Source organism: Aphelocoma coerulescens, chromosome 7 (genome assembly GCF_041296385.1).
Source record: "Aphelocoma coerulescens isolate FSJ_1873_10779 chromosome 7, UR_Acoe_1.0, whole genome shotgun sequence".
In the NCBI taxonomy this organism is placed as follows: Eukaryota; Metazoa; Chordata; class Aves; order Passeriformes; family Corvidae; genus Aphelocoma; species Aphelocoma coerulescens.
The window spans coordinates 20,495,184-20,511,835 of record NC_091021.1 but is presented as its reverse complement, the minus strand read 5'-3'; the positions used below and the strand labels follow the sequence as shown (position 1 = coordinate 20,511,835).

At 38.3% G+C, this 16,652-nt stretch overlaps 1 protein-coding gene and 2 long non-coding RNA genes across 7 annotated transcripts in view; 1 reads left to right on the top strand and 2 right to left on the bottom strand.

Annotated features, from left to right (window-relative positions):
* The window catches only part of LOC138113011 (uncharacterized), a 55,032-nt gene that overhangs the window by 12,399 nt on the left and 25,981 nt on the right, over positions 1-16,652 (bottom strand). For 2 of the 4 annotated variants that reach the window (XR_011151965.1, XR_011151969.1), the window contains one exon: positions 8,995-9,075. The exons of the other annotated variants lie outside the window; for them this stretch is intronic. This is a non-coding gene — a long non-coding RNA (uncharacterized lncRNA). The remainder of the gene's footprint in view (positions 1-8,994; positions 9,076-16,652) is intronic. 4 annotated transcript variants of the gene reach the window in all.
* B3GALT1 (beta-1,3-galactosyltransferase 1) overlaps positions 1-16,652 on the top strand; it is a 185,724-nt gene that overhangs the window by 159,019 nt on the left and 10,053 nt on the right. Inside the window, exon 1 of one of the 2 annotated variants that reach the window (XM_069020767.1) lies at positions 16,257-16,329. The exons of the other annotated variant lie outside the window; for it this stretch is intronic. The gene's annotated coding sequence lies outside the window, so the exon portion shown is untranslated. Of the gene's footprint in view, positions 1-16,256; positions 16,330-16,652 lie in introns of those variants that run through there. 2 annotated transcript variants of the gene reach the window in all.
* On the bottom strand, positions 1,262-2,944 carry LOC138113012 (uncharacterized). The gene is made up of 3 exons (XR_011151970.1): positions 2,770-2,944; positions 2,227-2,408; positions 1,262-1,802 (listed from the first exon to the last, which is right to left on the bottom strand). It is a non-coding gene; the product is annotated as an uncharacterized lncRNA (long non-coding RNA).

The window sequence follows — 16,652 nt, the reverse complement described above, 5'->3', positions numbered from 1 at the left end:
GTTTCAAACTACCTTAAGTTTGAGATTCTAACCCAAAACTTGATGACAGAAATGTCAGTGCTTTATTTAGACATGACAAGGACACTTGAAAGCTAGGGAACATTGAATACCGCCCTACTACACCTGTCCTGTGTGGCAGTTCATCAAATTAGTAGCACATAGCAATTAAAACCACACAGTCAGACTTTTAGTTGGTGACACTTCCCCTTGACCCCCTGGCAGCAGCAGAACTTTCAGTGCTTAACTTCACAGGCTGGATGAGCAGGAGTCTAATACAAAGGGAACTTTTATATTAAAATAGAAAATTTGAAATAAAATGCTCTACAGTAAGTACTGGAGATATATTTATTAAATTAAAAAGCATTATGAACAATTAAAAAGCATTTATGAACAATTATTTCAACTACTTACGTCCTGTACTACCTGCCGGCATCTTATTAAATCAGATCCTATTAAGTTATATCCCCAAACTTAAAAGCTCACAGTGTAATGAAAAAAACCAAAGCCAAGCAAAGCAAATTACATAAAACTATAAGTAGGGAGGAAAATATGCAAAGTAGAAGGATAATGGAAATTAATTAGTGTATTTTCTAAGTAAGACTAAGTTTGCAGGGAGAGGTAGCACTGTTTGTGAGATGATATTATACAGCAGACAAAAGAACAGACATGACTTTAGGTATGCAACACTGGCAAGGCCTGAAAAAGAAGCCACAGACTTCAACCTAAGGGCAGCTTGCAAACAAATCTCCATGTTTAAATTAATTATGGTAATCATTTATTAAATTTGAAAGAAAAAGCACCTTTGGAGAAGAAGGTAGTATTAGCAAAAATGGAGATGATTAGGTCCTGTGGGATAAGCTTGACAGATAACCAATTAATTATTATCCTTGGAACAATGAGGGTATCCTACACAGAAAACTGCAATGTATCATTTAAAAAGTTATCTATTGAATACACGATTTGTATCCAAGAGTACCCAGAAATTTCTTTTCCAAGCTCTTCTTACATGAAAGGATGATGTCAGAGATGAAGCTGTATTCTCACATTCTCTTCTGTAAGAACTTTCTCATGTCAACAGTAGCAAGAAACAGAGGGTTGTTAGAAGGCAGGGAGAGAGATCTCTGGAAAAATTATCTCACCATATGACCTACTGGAAGGAGAAATTATAGTTTAAATGTACTCAGCATCTAGTTAATTTGATTGCTGTTTTATACCAATGTAAAAGTCAAATACATTATGGACTTGCTTGAAACAGATTGGGTCAAAATACAGATATTTATACACCACAGTCCACTGAGAGTATACCACAGGTTTTATTTTATTGAAGTTTTTCAAAGAATTTTTAAAAATAAGTGTTCCCTGAGACAAAAATATTCATTTCCTTTGATACAGAGACATTTTTTTCCCCTATTTTTTTTCTCTTACAAAAAAAAAAAAATTAATAGATTTTTGGAACAAAAGTAAACTGGGCAATAGGTTTGCCACAATAAAGGAGTGGAATGGAAGACACAGCAAAGTAGAAGTGTAACAATGAGCCTCCTGAAAATGTCAGTGTCTCATTCAAACCCATACCAGTCACCGAAGCAAAGTTCAGGATGATTCCAATGAGAGTTGTGTCTAATAAGGAAAATGAGACCATAGCTGTCTTTGAATGAGAAATACCCCTACTTTTAAATAATTGCCTGATACCAGAACTTTTAAGAGCAAAATGAGGTATTTTCTTCTGATGTTTTAAAAGAATTCTAAACCTAAAACTGTATATATCAACTTAAGCAATGTTCTCTTAATTTTATCTCCAAGCTCTGTAATCAAGAAACCAAACAAAAGACAATTTTAGTAAGAATTGCCTGATTAGCTTCATTTTACATTTTTAAATATAAATCTTTGAAATCTACATTCAAATTTCCAAGTTTTATTGATATTCCTTTTTGAAAACTGGAGGAAAAATCATTCCCAGAAAGATAACTTTTCCCAGAGAAATGTAAAATAAGTGACAACAAGACCTTCATTCTAATTCCAGTGACTCTGATCTTCCTAGAATGCTTCCGGGGCAACAACCAGTGCTAAGGAGACCACATTAGGAGTCTTTCATTTTAAGTGTCTGGATATAGCTACAAAACCCCCCTGGTACTCCTCAATTCAATTTGGAAGAATACTAATAGTAATTCAAGATTACTGAACATATTACATAAAAGCATGGAAAAATAATTCTGCTTTCATAATTACCTATGGTGAACTGGCTCCTCTAATAGCATCAGAGGCTGAAGGACACAATGTTTCCTGGTGGTGTGGCTTTGGGGAGGCTGGAGAATGCTAGAAAACTCATGCAAACACACTGACTAGTTCACAGCAGAAGTCAACTTCAGCATGTACCATGTCTCTGGTTCTTCAAACCATATGCAAAACCCCTGTGGGAAACATGTGCAGCTAAGTCCAAATAATTGCCTGGAATTTACTCTCTTATATTAGGCTTTGATACAGAAACATAGAGTTGCTTGGGTTAGAAGGCACCTTAAAGATCATCTGGGTCCAAGCCGGTGTAGTTTTGAGAATCCTGTCCACGATTATATCTTTCAAAATATATATATATAGTATTTAGCATGGTTATTATTGAAAACAAATAAGCAAAATAGTGTTTATAGGCTGTTTTCTTCTGATTTACTTTTCAAGTAAATAGAAACAATTTGTTAATTCAGAACTCAGACAAACTGGTCCCTCCAACTATGCTAGAGAAATCAAGCTTTTTGTATAAAAGAGAAAGGCAAGAACCTTGGCTGTGTGATTGACAAAATGATCAAGGCTTCTACTTTTCTTAACGTAGAAATTGGCAGCATCATCAGTGCTGGACCACCGATGCAGATGATCTTCTGACAGACAAACAGTATTGTCGTAAGCAAGTGCACTACACAACTGCTGGGCATACTTCTTTTGATATCTTCAGCAGCATCTGTAACCAATGTTAAAATCTGGAACTGTCATTTGTCAAGGGGTGTTCAGACTTGCTTTAAAGCCATTACACTTCTAATGCTAACCTGATGGTGCCAAGAAACATTTCCACCAAATTTTTTTCAACAAGACTTAAGAGAGAGTTTTGTCAGATGTGCTTCCTGGCATTCTCTGTTATGCCAGATCTTTTGATATTTAGAAGAAAAGCTAAAAGGATGAGGGTCAGTGAAATGTAAGGAATATAAAACTTTTCTTTCACTATTCCTGTTTTCATGTTGTTCATCAAAACCACAATTTGAAAATCTTGGATAGCACAAGTTTCATTTTTATTTTAATTGCTTAACTGTATAATGATATAATAACTTAATGGCTATGCAGCAGATTTATCATGAGGAACAGGCATTATAGTCTGACAATTCAAGATTACTGTTCTTTATACAGGGAATTCAGCTCCAATTATGCACTTTTTGTGATGTCATATTTTCACAGGAACTCCTATACATCAGAAGAAAAATATAAAGGTCTGAAGCTCAGATGAGTGTCTTATTTCTGAGCATGCAATAGTGAGCTGTAAATCTCAAGTGAACAGGCACTCTGTCTCCAGTTATGTGGTGTTTACATTTCTAATTATAAGAAAAAAATAAGATATATTTATGTATTTTAAAGCCTTTAAAAGTATTATTTTTAAAAAATAAATGAACATTTTCCACATCTAAACACATTCAAATCTAAATTAATATAATATTGGGGGATACATTTATATAAAAATTCTGATCATTAATTTTCCCTTTACTTTAAGGAATATCCTCATTAAGGAAGATGTAGATCTTCAGCTAAAAAATTAAAGAAAATATTACAGTTGCACTGACCAACTACTATTGCAACTATCTAATGAGCTCTTCTATTGGACTGTACATATTTATTTTTACATGTGTCTCAGCATCTCTACTACTGACACTACCCATCATAAAGAGCCATTTCATCAGAAATGGATTATTTTTCTCTCCACTGCAGACTAGGTATAGCAGTTGACACACAGGAGCTGCAGATACAGTGCCTGCTGCAGTTTAGATTCTCTCAGGAGAATCTGAGACTCACTTTATCTTGACTACAGAAGGTTTATTTCTGTGTTGCTTGTAAAGCATAACAAAGAACACAGAACAGTAACTTGTATTGAGAACATCAGAAGTCCACCGGCGTTTAAAAATTTCTGTTTGCCTTGTAGTCTGCTTGGTTTTTATCTTGTTTTTTCTAATGCAGAGTAAAGACTCTAAAGGCTTTATTTAATTTGAAAATAACTGTGTTTATATTAAAATGCTTGAGAGCATTAAAAACTTTATCTGGGCACAGCCCAGTTCCTATCTGTCATTTGCTCTTAAGTTTAGCTCCTGTAACAACAACAAAAGAAGGCAGCATCTTGCTCCTAAAAAAGCCGTTATAGAAGCAATAAGCAGGCATGCTGGACATGGAAAAGGCTTAGGGTGGGGAAGGGACAGAGGTGATAATGAGAATTCTGAAAGTAGCAACAGAAATAAAGGCCCATTCATTTGTGGGCTGAAAATCATAGGTCCTCTTTGAGACAGACACCACTTCTTTCAGTATTTACTAGACATAATAAAGTACACAGGGAATATAAAATTCCCATCTGGTATTTAAAATTCCAGAAGCCTGGCCAACTCTTTAAATGCTATCACATGTTAAAATAGGAAAAGCCAGATGCTACATTTATAAAGTCAATGTGCTGCATCTTCTCAAAATCCAAGAGCTGCCACTGCTCAATCTAGTGCGTTGGCATCGGACAATTAATCAGTTAAACAGTTAACCTTTACCAGAGAAATAAAGCAGTGCATGGTGTGAGATACAAACAGCCATGCATTGCCCAGGCCAATTATAGACACCAGAGACAGAAAACCAGGCATCAGCAGGACTTCCAAATGATCCTTGGTAAATTAGCTTTTCTTCAGAACACATTCTGGATTTCTTGTTTGGAGTCTACAGCTGTAGCTGCTGATCAGTAGCTAACTAGGCTGCCATGGGGCAAGACAGGGGTCACAGTAAAGAACTCTATTTCTTCCATCTGTATGTAACAAATCAATCTAGGATCTAAAAAAAGAAAAAATCAGCCAAACTACAGGCCTAAAAACATACCAGGAACACAGTGTGGAGCCATTTCAGAAGTATTTAATACCATCTTGGGTGCTCTTCAAGAAAGAGACTAAGCAACAAAAAGCTTGCAAATGTCACAAGCGCCATCCCACTAGAGATGAAAGAGAGATGACAGCAACAGCAGTAGCACAAGAAGCTGGACACACATTCATAAATTTAGAAGTCAAAACTGTAACTGGAAGCTGTATCTGTATGCGCACATAATCTTGGAGCAAAGAGGATGAGTGAGCAGCAGAAAGGAAGAATCTCTCCGAACGTAACTGCTGACAACAGGGTTTGTGTAAATGCTATTTACACTGGGAGGCCCAGGCAGACTGCAATAACCCCACAAAAGTAAGAGGAAAGACAGCCACAGTCTTGGCCAAACCCCCCCTCTTAAGTCACTGAGAGAGCATTGCCCTCCAAGCAAGTTGTGAGTCCTAGGTGACTTCAGCAATAGATGCTGAACCTGGGCTGGGTTTGCTCCCTGAAGGTCTTTTCTTATGCACTGGGTGGGATAAAAAATATAACATTGTTCAGGCAAACCCTCAGGCAAAGTCTTTGCTATAACAGAAAAGTCCAGATGACATTGTCGGGTATCTGCTGCAAACCAAAGAACTCTTCCCAAATGCAATGCCTATAATTAAATGTACCATTTAAACAGAAAGCAGAGCAGCCAAGAGAGATGCATGCTTACTTTTAGCTGGCTGAGACTACTTCTGCAATCACCTTGTTCTTATTCATCAAGTCGTTAAATTGCTTAATATCCAGTGGACATCAAGGAAAAGTTTCCATCAAGCAGCAGAGCAGAAAGTGTATTATTAGGCTGCATACAATCACAATTATATAAACACCTTATGAGACCTCTTCAACCACATGTTGCCCTTGAAAGTTTAAGATCATTTCAGAGCAGGAAAAAACACTGAAAAATGTGTTTAACTTACACATGTGTGTCCTACACTTGCAGAAGTCCATTTCCATGGACTCTTCTGGGGCTTTTTTAGAAAGATACAGAACTAGATTCCCAGGCCTCAACACAGACGTGCTGAGATGCTGCCCCAGAACCAACATGAGAGGTCAAACCTCGAGGCACTGGCTCTTGACCTCCTTTTGGACCCACCCCCACTGCCAGCTGTATGGAGAGCAGACCAGGTGGGCACTCTTGGACCAGCCTCTAAAGCCCCCAGAACTTCAGCCTCCATCTCCTTCAGACTAAATGACAACTGGGTGGGTAAGAATACCTGTGCAAAGCATTGTTTTAGGACAGAAAAATCTTTTACTGTAGCATTGTAGCACCAAGATTCACCACTGCTTTGGTAAAGGAGTTATTCTGTTTTGTAGCTTATCAGACGAGAGGAGATAAGTGAGCTCTGCAAACAGGGAAAATCCAGGGCCAAGCATTCACAGCTCCTGTTAAGTTCAATTGCAGTAACACTGCTGAATTTTGTATAAACCTTGTAACAAAGGGACAGTAACTATGCTAATCAGAAATATTTTCCCTAGGCAAGAAGAAATGATTGAAATAACACACCACAGCAGACTGTTACAGTCTTGTGGTCCTGACAATGCTGTATTGAAACAAAAAAATCATAGTCCTTAAAAAAAATTCTTTCATACCCTGGCATTTAATCTCAAATGTCAATAGTAAAGCTATAGCAAAATGAGTTTAATGGGCTCTGTGGGCACTCAAGATCAACTGCCAAAGACAAAAGGCAGAATTGAAATGGCGCACTACATTCCTTTTCTGCATCTATCACGTAAAGTTATAGCTAAACAATTTCTCAAAAATACTGCAAAAGGAACTTCACACTTCTCTCAGCAGATTTTTAAGGACTTAAAGGAGATCCACCAACAAAGATGATTAAATTGGTTTGGTACCTATTTTTCAGATTGGTTTCTTATGAGCACTGTAAAATGCTTAATCCATCCTGCAGAAGATTGCTCAGTCCCTCTGAAGTGCAGTTTTTAAGCAGCAGATGCCTAGGGGCACTGTTATTTGATAGGAGCCTAATTTATGAATGACATTCAAGGCTACAGATGTCAGCTGTATAAAGACAACTCCCTGCAATCTCTCTCTGTCCATCCAGAACTTGAGATGCCAAAGCATGCTGAAATTTAAGATTTTCTTCAGTGTCTCTAGAGGTATACAGAGAAAGAGGTAGATGCCTTAGAATACTTAATCTTGTGCTGCAGTCCCTGGCTTTGGGATACTGAGCAAACGTTTTTTTATCTTCCATTTTATTTTATCTAAAGGGGTGGCTGACAAATGACCTACCTCTCAATCTAATATATCTACTTTTGGAAACTAGCAATGTTATTTTTGCCACTGCTGATTTCATCATTTCTCAAATTAAAAGATGCTATGCCTAAACCTTTTGTTACTAGACCAAGGCAACCAATTTTTCATGTATGATACTATCTGATGGCTTTTCTTCCATATGTGCCAGATATAGATATAATTTACAGGTTATTCCTGCCAGCTGGGATAATAATCTATTATTTTTTGGAGAAGAAAATACTTTTGGTGTTCCAAATACAGTGTACTGGGAACCTAAAGAGTGATTGTAGATTTTGTCTGTTGTCATATCACTAAGATGCTAAAAATCTCATCCATGCTCCTTCCAAACAGCCTAAATTGGAGAACAAGCTTACTTGTACTTAGCTTGTCAAGTCACTTTTAAAAACTAATCTTGTTTTTTGGAGAACTTTTTCCTTTGTTTTATAATTCGTAGCAAAACCATCTTCTTACATGTGTTTGTCATACAGGCTGTCGTTCTGAAGTCTTTAAAAAATATTACTCAACACCAACCCTGCCCTCTCCTGCTACAGGAGAGAGACTATTTGTAGTAGTTTATTAAAATGGCAGCATAATCCCATATTAAAATTTCTTTTATTATCATAAATGTCAGCACACTTAAGTCACCATCACTTTGGATGCCTTGGGTTGCTGCAAGGTCAAATGAACACCTAGAACAAGAACAGTTTATATAAAATAAAGTTACACCCAAAGATGACAGGGAATTGACTTCCTTGACTGTTTTGTCACTAACCCTATCTAGATTGGAAGTTTTCTCGAGTACAGTGACTAAATAGGGTGTATGTGGTACTCTCAGGGGGTAACTTTGTTCCTAGATGTGTTTAACCCCCTCAAACACCTGACAGATGGAAGGTGGATCATTCTGCCATTGTGTTACCCAGGGAAGGTGCAATTAACATCAGGTTTATTTTGAAAATGCATGTCAACAGGAGAAAGATGTATATATCAATCTGGTGAAAAAATACACACCCTTTAGTAAAGAATCTTCATCTTTAGCTCTACTTATTATTACAACATCATTTAAGCGCAAGAAATTATTTTTTTAAAACTTTAAAAACTCAATTTGTTTCAAACCACAACCATAAAAGTAAATCATTTGTGACACCAAATAACTTCTTGCTTTTACTTTATATGTATACAGAGAAAAACCACAGGCAAACCCAAAGCATTATTATTTTTAGCTGACCTGAGCAATTTAGCAATTTAGGTTTGAGGTACAGATTCTTAAAAAGGATTAGCTACATATTGGCTCTTACCTTCCTAGCAGTGGACACTTTAGTCAACATTTGGAGAGAAAAAATACCAAATTTTGTCGCTCTCAAAACATTTGGATGAAACTTGTTAATAGGCTTGGCCTGATGACAGAGGTTTGACCCTACATGCAAGAAATATAGGAACCTGAAGAATAAGTGATTGATATGCTATTGATATTCAAAACTGAGGCTTGGGATTGCATTTTGCCACAACCCTTGGCAAGCAACCAGCAGTCTATCCCTCATTATACCATCTGGAGGAAAAAAACAATAGCAAAAAAGCCTTGGCACACACTCTGTTTTGGCAAAGGCATGTGTGGGAGAATAGCCTACCTGAGCCAAGCTGTCTTTGGCTTCTAAGAAGAATCTGGCTGATTCAGAGGCTTGTGACACCTCTCACTATGTCTTCATTTTCTGTCAAAATCACAAAATCACATCAATCTTCAAAATTGCAGCACATTCTCAAATGCTATACTACTCATGCCCCTTAAAGCTGTTGGATTCATGACCAGATTTCCTGTTAAAATCCAATCAGATTTCCAGTTTAAGTTCAGAGTGATCTTGGGAGAGTCAAAGGATGCAAGGGATCACTTGCTATTGTGAAAGCAAAAAAATTTTTAAAGGGAGAGTATTTTTTCTTAATTCTCCACAAGTCCTTGAATTGTTTTCCAAAACTTTCCAGTAATCACTGAAATTTAAAACTAAATATTTAGTAGCCAACCAAAAGCTTTTTGGTTTTTTATTTGTTTGCAATTGATGCAAGAGGAGGAAAGGAGCTGTGTGCTTGGTCTTATACTCTTGTGTAAGGAAATCTTGGGGGTACTGCTTCAGTTCACAAAAAGGGGAGCCCTAGCTCTCTGATACTCATTTAAGGCAGGAGTGTGATCATGAAAACAGGTCTGCCCTGTTTTGCCTCATCCTCTTGTTTCAAGCTGATGATGACCCTTGGCTGTGCTGATCCAGGCTTTTGACCATGAGGCACATCTGACTGGGGAACTGATCAGACTAAAAATCATCATAAAGTATTAATGAATGCATGGGTATTTGTGTGGCAGTGCCAGCTTACAGACACACTGGCTCTAATTTCCCAGATACAAAGAAATGTTTTCCATCTTGATCTCAGGTAGTATTTTTCTCGGCTCTTGAAGCACGCATCTCCAAAGACAAGGCACAAGCTGTTGAGGAGGAGCAAGATGACCCCCTTTCTCCTGCTCTCGCTCTCCCTGTGAAGGAGGAGACTGTTAATCCCCCTCACCCACTGAGGAGTTCCTGACTCCTGGGAGGGCCATTTCCTGGCCGGAGGTGAGGGGCTGCCCCATGGTGCCCTGGGGTCACCCAAGGACAGGCAGCCTTGGCCCTGCCATGTGCCCAGCGGCACCACTGCTCCCCTATCTGGTGCAAGTGGCATGTGTAGCAAGGGGCTGAGAGGGAGGGAAAATGATCTGGAATAAGGGTTAGGAAAAGTAAAAAATTATTTGACTTAATCTCAAAAACTTGCTATATGGAGTTTAATTGATCCAGCCAGTGCATGGCAGTAGGAACTGAAATGAAGTTTTGACCCAGCATATTTCACAGAATCAATTAATGCCTCACTGAAAAGGTGATTTGCAGTTGGCATTTCAGGCAGCCGTACTGCCTGGCTCTGGAATTATTGTTGTATTGTTGTTCACACAAAAGGAAAATAAACTCAACCACTTGAATTCATTTTCCCTGAAATGTATGTCTAAGAATGCAGCTTAAAAGGGAAAGTAAATGGAAGATGGCAGCATCTTTGCAAAGTACACACACTCTGAGCTATACAGACAGGGAAATAATTTTTTTCAAAGAAAAAGACAAAGGAAGAATGAGAAAGAATAACAAAGCAGTGAAGTTCTCATTAAAAGTACTGGGGTAGCTTTTGGTTACATTGTTACCACATAGACAAAAGATAATCAAAAAGTTATTTACATCCCTTTGTTTTGTGGCATTACTCTTCACTGCATCTAGCAAGAAAGGTTTTTAAAGAATAAATTGAAATTTTGTGCACTTAGATCATTTGTCTTCTCACCGTGAACCATTCCCTATGGGGAGGCTTCACTCTGCAACCCAGGCAGGGTTGCCTGACTTCCTCTGTGCACCCAGGACGGTTTAGCCAGACACCACCTGCCTCTCCAGCAGCTCTTGCCCCACTTCTCTGAGACTGCCAGGAAGTCAATCCTTTTCTCCCAAGCAGCAGGACGAAGTGCTACTGATGTTTGCATCAACTTTCATGCTTCCTGCCTTTTTCCATGGAAAGAGCATGAGTTTTTTAGAACTTTAAAAACTCAATTTGTTTCAAACCACAATCATAAAAGTAAATCATTCATGACACCAAATAACTTCTTGCTTTTACTTTAGATATATATAGAGAAAAACCACAGGCAATCCCAAAGCATTATTATTTTTAGTGAGTCTGAGCACACCTGCTTCCTTGATGGACAGAGTGCCAGTGGAGACAGACCCTGGCTGTGTCATCGACTGCAGGCCCACGTCAAGCATTCCATCACACAGCAAAGGAGGGTTCCTTCCGTGGCTGTGTGATCCCACAACAGTTGGCCTGACAGCTGCTTTACTGCATTTCTTTTCACTTTTGCGTCATGCTGCCTTTGATAGCAGAGCAGCCGGGAAATAAATGGAACCAAAGATTGCAGACTGCTTTAAACTCTCTTTTGTTCAAGAGATCTTTCAGATTAAAATAATGCTGAAAGGAGACTGCTAAAAGTGAGAAAAGGGTTTAGAATGTTGAGGGAGCCCTATACAGAGTTAAAACAAGCTCAGGAGAATCCCTGTTGTTTCTAGCCACCTTATGAGCCAAACATCTTCCTCCAGAGGTCTAGGTTCACATTATTTATATAGCAATCTCTTCTGATTCTGCTCAAAGACTAAGCACCCCCAAAGCCTGGAAAATGATCAAAAGGGGAGTTTGATCTTATGCTGCTTCTATAAAAAAAAGTCTTCCCAAAGAATGTCTCTCTGTTAAACTACTCTATTTAATTCTTACAACCCTGAGGTATGTATCAAGATTTGGACCCTTAAATTGCTTGGCATATTTTATTACTGTATTATCTGCCTCCTTGGGGTATACAGCTGCTCAGTGAGCTTGTGTTTATAGAGCTCTTGAAGGTCCACAGATGGAGAGCAAAGAGAAGCAATCTATATTTTTACACTGTATATCCATGTACCCTCTTTTTCCTTAAGGCTTGGCCTCAAACACATGGATAACTAAGGTTTCATATGATTCCCTTGAGCATAGTGACAGAACATATTTACTGTTTATTGCCACAAAGTTCATTTCTATCAGTAGTGCACTACATTTCCATCCAAGCAGGATCCAACACATCCCAAAGAAAAGTGGGTGATAAAAAGAGAATTTTTTCTGTTGAGCTGCATCAGAATCAAGGCACAAGACACCAAAGCAGAGCAACCTCACTGTGGTCTTCAACACAAGGGGAACTGGAGGGGCAAACTTCAATCTCTTAACTCTCAGGACCAGTGACAGGATCCAAGGGAATGACACAAAGCTGAGTCAGGGGAAGTTTAGATATCAAGAAAAGGTTTTTTACCTAGAGGGTGGTTGAGCACTGGAACAGACTCCCCAGGGAAGTGTTCACAGCACCAAGCCTGACCGAGTTCAAGAAACATTTGGACAATGCTGTCAGGCACATGGTGTGACTCTTGGGGTGTCCTGTGTGGGACCAGGAGTTGGAACAGAAAACACTGAGCAACAATGTGTGCCAGTTGCTGCATAATCCTCTCTGGAGCTGCCCTGTAATCACACACTTTACCTGTGCCACAGCAGAGTTTCAGTAAGAGTCAATATGGAGGAGCAAGACTGTTTTCTCTTATTTTCAACTCTGAATATAGTTGAGGTCATCCTTTACATAACAGTTCTCTGCCTTTGTTTCGAGAAATCCTTCAATACAGACAAATGAGTCTACATTTATACCTACATCAGCCAATGCAATTACAGGTGGAGAAGCCGACTGGAGAGTTTCCAATTATTCTGAGAAGTTTTGGTTATGCTTCCATAGTCACAATAGGAAAAAGAGAAAGTAAAATGTGCTATCAGCATAATGAGCCCACAGAAATGGCCCCTGTTACATTTAGTGACAAACAGACAAGCACATATGCACAAACATTAGGAAGAAGTTTGTTTAGCTATATTCCTAGTTATCAGCCACTGCACATACCCCTAATTAACAACGCTCACCGACAAAAGATGTAAGAAATCAGTTAGTATTCCTGACTACTCATACAAATATTTGGGATTTGAAATTTATGCTCCCTAGTGAAAGCTTTAAAAGTATATATGAAGGACATCTCTAATGATATAAATGATAAAAGTAAGTTGAAACAGGAATTCAGCTTTACCAAAATGCAATTCTTCCTGCTGCTTTATCAGATACCTAAGATTATCAGACATATTCTGCTCAGCTGGGAGATAACAGTTATTAACAAAGAAGTTCTTACAGATTGTTCATCAGTAACACTTTGCAGGAAAACTTCCTCAATTTTTACTTTTAACAATTCTCATAGAAGTCAGGTTAAATTCCAATCTGAGCACAAATGGACAAGCTGTTTACTTGTGCTTTCTACAGCGGCACCCGAGTTTCTTCCACTGAGATTAATACACAGTTTTCACAATTCTCATAAAGGAGGTACAGTGGAAAAATAAAGAAACAGGTTTTTGAGCAAGAGGGTGGACTAGGCACCATAGTGCATATCATAGCTGATAACCCAGAATGGGTTTTCAGTTTAGCTAAGGAGGCAGCAACCCATTTATGAACCCAAACAGTATTTTTCAAACTTGTGTCTCAGCTGAGGCCACAATTTGCTGCACTTTTGAAATACCACAGAAGAATGAAGATAGTTTTACTCCCATGGATCCACCAGGATATATATTTACCAAATAACTACAGCACGCACTACTTTATTTGATTCATCAAAAAACTCCAGTTACTATGAGCCCATTTTTAAATCATGCCACAAGAGAGATGGCCTCTTGTGTTGAGTGAATATTTAAGTGTAATATTGCCCAACCATCTATTCGACTGCAAGCTTCAGAAAACGAAATGCTGACAAATAGTCTGGGGTCATGTCTGTGAAATGCTCCATATGTGCTAGCTGAAAGAGTCTGATGCCAGCTTGCTCTCAAATGTTAATAGCCCTGTAAAAACAATGCCCTCTCTTCTGCAGTAGAAATTTTTCTTGTTCAATCCCCAATAAAAGTAGGTTTTGATTTAAGTTTGAGAAAAAACCCTTCTATCATTTAGTTATGACAAAGTGAAAAGAAACCTGTTTCTTCATTCTAAGGCAATTATATACAGCTAAGAGCCAGAAGTGCTGGCCCTGATCTACGCTGAGGTCAGTGGGCCTGTGAACACCTATGTTGGCTGCTGGCCACACCAACACTTCTGCAGAAAAGTGCCACTCCAGGTATTTAACGCAAACATCTAAGGCAGTAATTCCACTTCTTTCCAATCAAAGAGCAAGAAAGTCCCATTTTCCCAACAGGCCTATCCCTTCTCTGCAAGGTAACTTGCTTGGGAAGCCCAGGCAGAGCTGCAGGTGCTCTGTGTGGCAGCTGGAGCAGTGTGGGAGAGAGCCCCCAGGAATACCAACCAGCTGGAGGAGAGGGTGCACAGCCGGCTGCAGGCAGCCACCGCCTGCCCGGTACAGCTGAAAGTGTTTGTCTCTGCCAGACTTAAGGCAATGCTTTCAGAAAGCCCTGACCAGGAGAGCCCAAATAAACTGAGTAAACTGAGGGATCTCAATCATGACTAACCAATTGCCAAAAAAAAAAAAGAAAAAAGAAAAAAAGTGTATGAGTGTATGTCTAGGAAATGTTTTTCACATATCTGAGAATAAGTCATCTGGCTGAAGTATGCACTGTATCTTCCAAGTTGAAAACAAAAGTCATTTGTTTGGTTGTGGCGTTTTTTCAAGTTACAGTTGATGTGACAGACATGCAATTTTAAAAGCAGCAGCCTGTGTTAAATTTATCACAACTTCACAACGGGATTTAGAAACCTGAAGCTTGACTTATAAACAGCTCATGGGGACAAATGCTTCATAACATAGTTTCACATTAATTACGGTAATCCAAACATGAAAAAAACTGTACTGCAATCTGTTTGTACATGGGCAGGTCAAGGCTCTGGGGCCTCCTCAACATCAAGAATATTTCCAGGGAAAAGAAAGAAAAAAGGCCACGTAGACACAGTGTCACAGTATCCAACAGTTTCCTTGGACATCTGATAATACCTAACCTTTTCCTTAAAGAGAAAAGTTAAATCTATGTTGTATGATCAACTAAATTCACTAATTACAAAATTTTCTAGCCTCACTGCTGTGGAAGAAATGGGAAAATAACGTGAATTCTAGCTACTTTTCAACCTTTAAAAGAAATAGCTCTCCAAGAATCACATGTAAAAATACATAACAATTACAGTAAATGTAGGTATTATACAGATATGCCTGAGACATTGCAGAATCCTGCCAGTTACTGTCTATCAAAAAGAGGTTATAACAATGTATTTATATATAGCTGTTTCCAGCCTGAAGCATCCCCAGTTTTGATGAAGTTAAAAGCCAAGTTCCTCAAGCATCATGACTGATACCTTAATGAGCAGGCTCAAAACTATTTTAGGACTTTTCCCAGTAAATCCAAAAGCTTTAATTGTTTTTATTTTTCCTTCAATGCCCCCAATAGCATGTGAAGTATGGCAAGTAGATTCATTTTCCAACTTGATGAGTTATCATCAACACAGACACTGTGATTTCAGGTGTTTCAGTCTTCACGTAATTGTTACTCCTTTTTTGACAAAGATTAATTGAGAATAGCAGTGCCACTAGGGTAGGCATTTATATAATCAAGGCCACTGTCATCTATTCTTGGTGTCATAATCCAGACCACAGTTTCACGGCATTGCTGTGAATGCAAAGGAAACATAGTAGTGAAATTTAAGAAGGTTAAGACAAAAACAGCAGTACACTTGATTTCAAACCCTATTACTCAAAGGTAATTTAAGATATGGACTCTTAAATTATGTACAATTGTTTCATGAGTAATAAATATTCTATATTAAAGCAGTTCTAAAGGTTTTCCCCCTTGAATTTTTTCAAAAACCTGAAAGCTTCTTTTCTTTTTTTCTTGTCCTAAACTTTCACTAGATGTAAACAATTTGGTGGTGACATGCACTAAGGAACCTTGCTGTGAGATTTTGCACTAGAACACAGCACAATAGCTGAAAAAAGTAACAGTCGTGGCTATGGTAACCCAAAGTGAAACATGTTATTTGCATCAGTTTATAACCATACTGAGATGCAATTTACACATTACCAATGTAGCAGGACATGATTGGTGTAATCACAAATCACCTATCACATCATGAAGCCACAAAGTGGTTTTTAAATGTTTCTGAAAAGCATTCATGGGGAAAAATGCACAGATCTGGCCCTTGACATCTCATGGGTGATTTAAAAGAAAAGATAAAAAAAGAAAATAATAAGATCTCTGGTTTAAAATATTCTGTGCTTTCATTTTATGTTTTTAATTTCTTTTCTCTCCCTTTTAGTTAGTGCAAAAAATACATGCTTAAAACGCCTTCTACTAAAGACAGCAGCAAAACTCCCATGAACTGGCTCCAGGTAAATCACTCGCAATCAGCATTACAGCAAGACAACACCTGACTTGCATGTCTCAAGTTCTAGTATTATTTTGAGTTGAATAAAATCTAGCTTATAACCATTCTAGATTGGTATCTGACCAAGCATAGCTAATTTGCTAAAACTTTAGAAACCTATCCATCATACAGAGAGTCCTTGGGTCTGTCTGGCCTGTCCTTTCATCTCCTTCCACATGGAAGCAGCTGTGTGATACCACTGGTGACTAAGTGGTCATAGTCATTGTATGCTCGTGACAGAGAGACTCGGTTTTAAAATATGACCAAAACAGTAAGAGGGCTACTGAA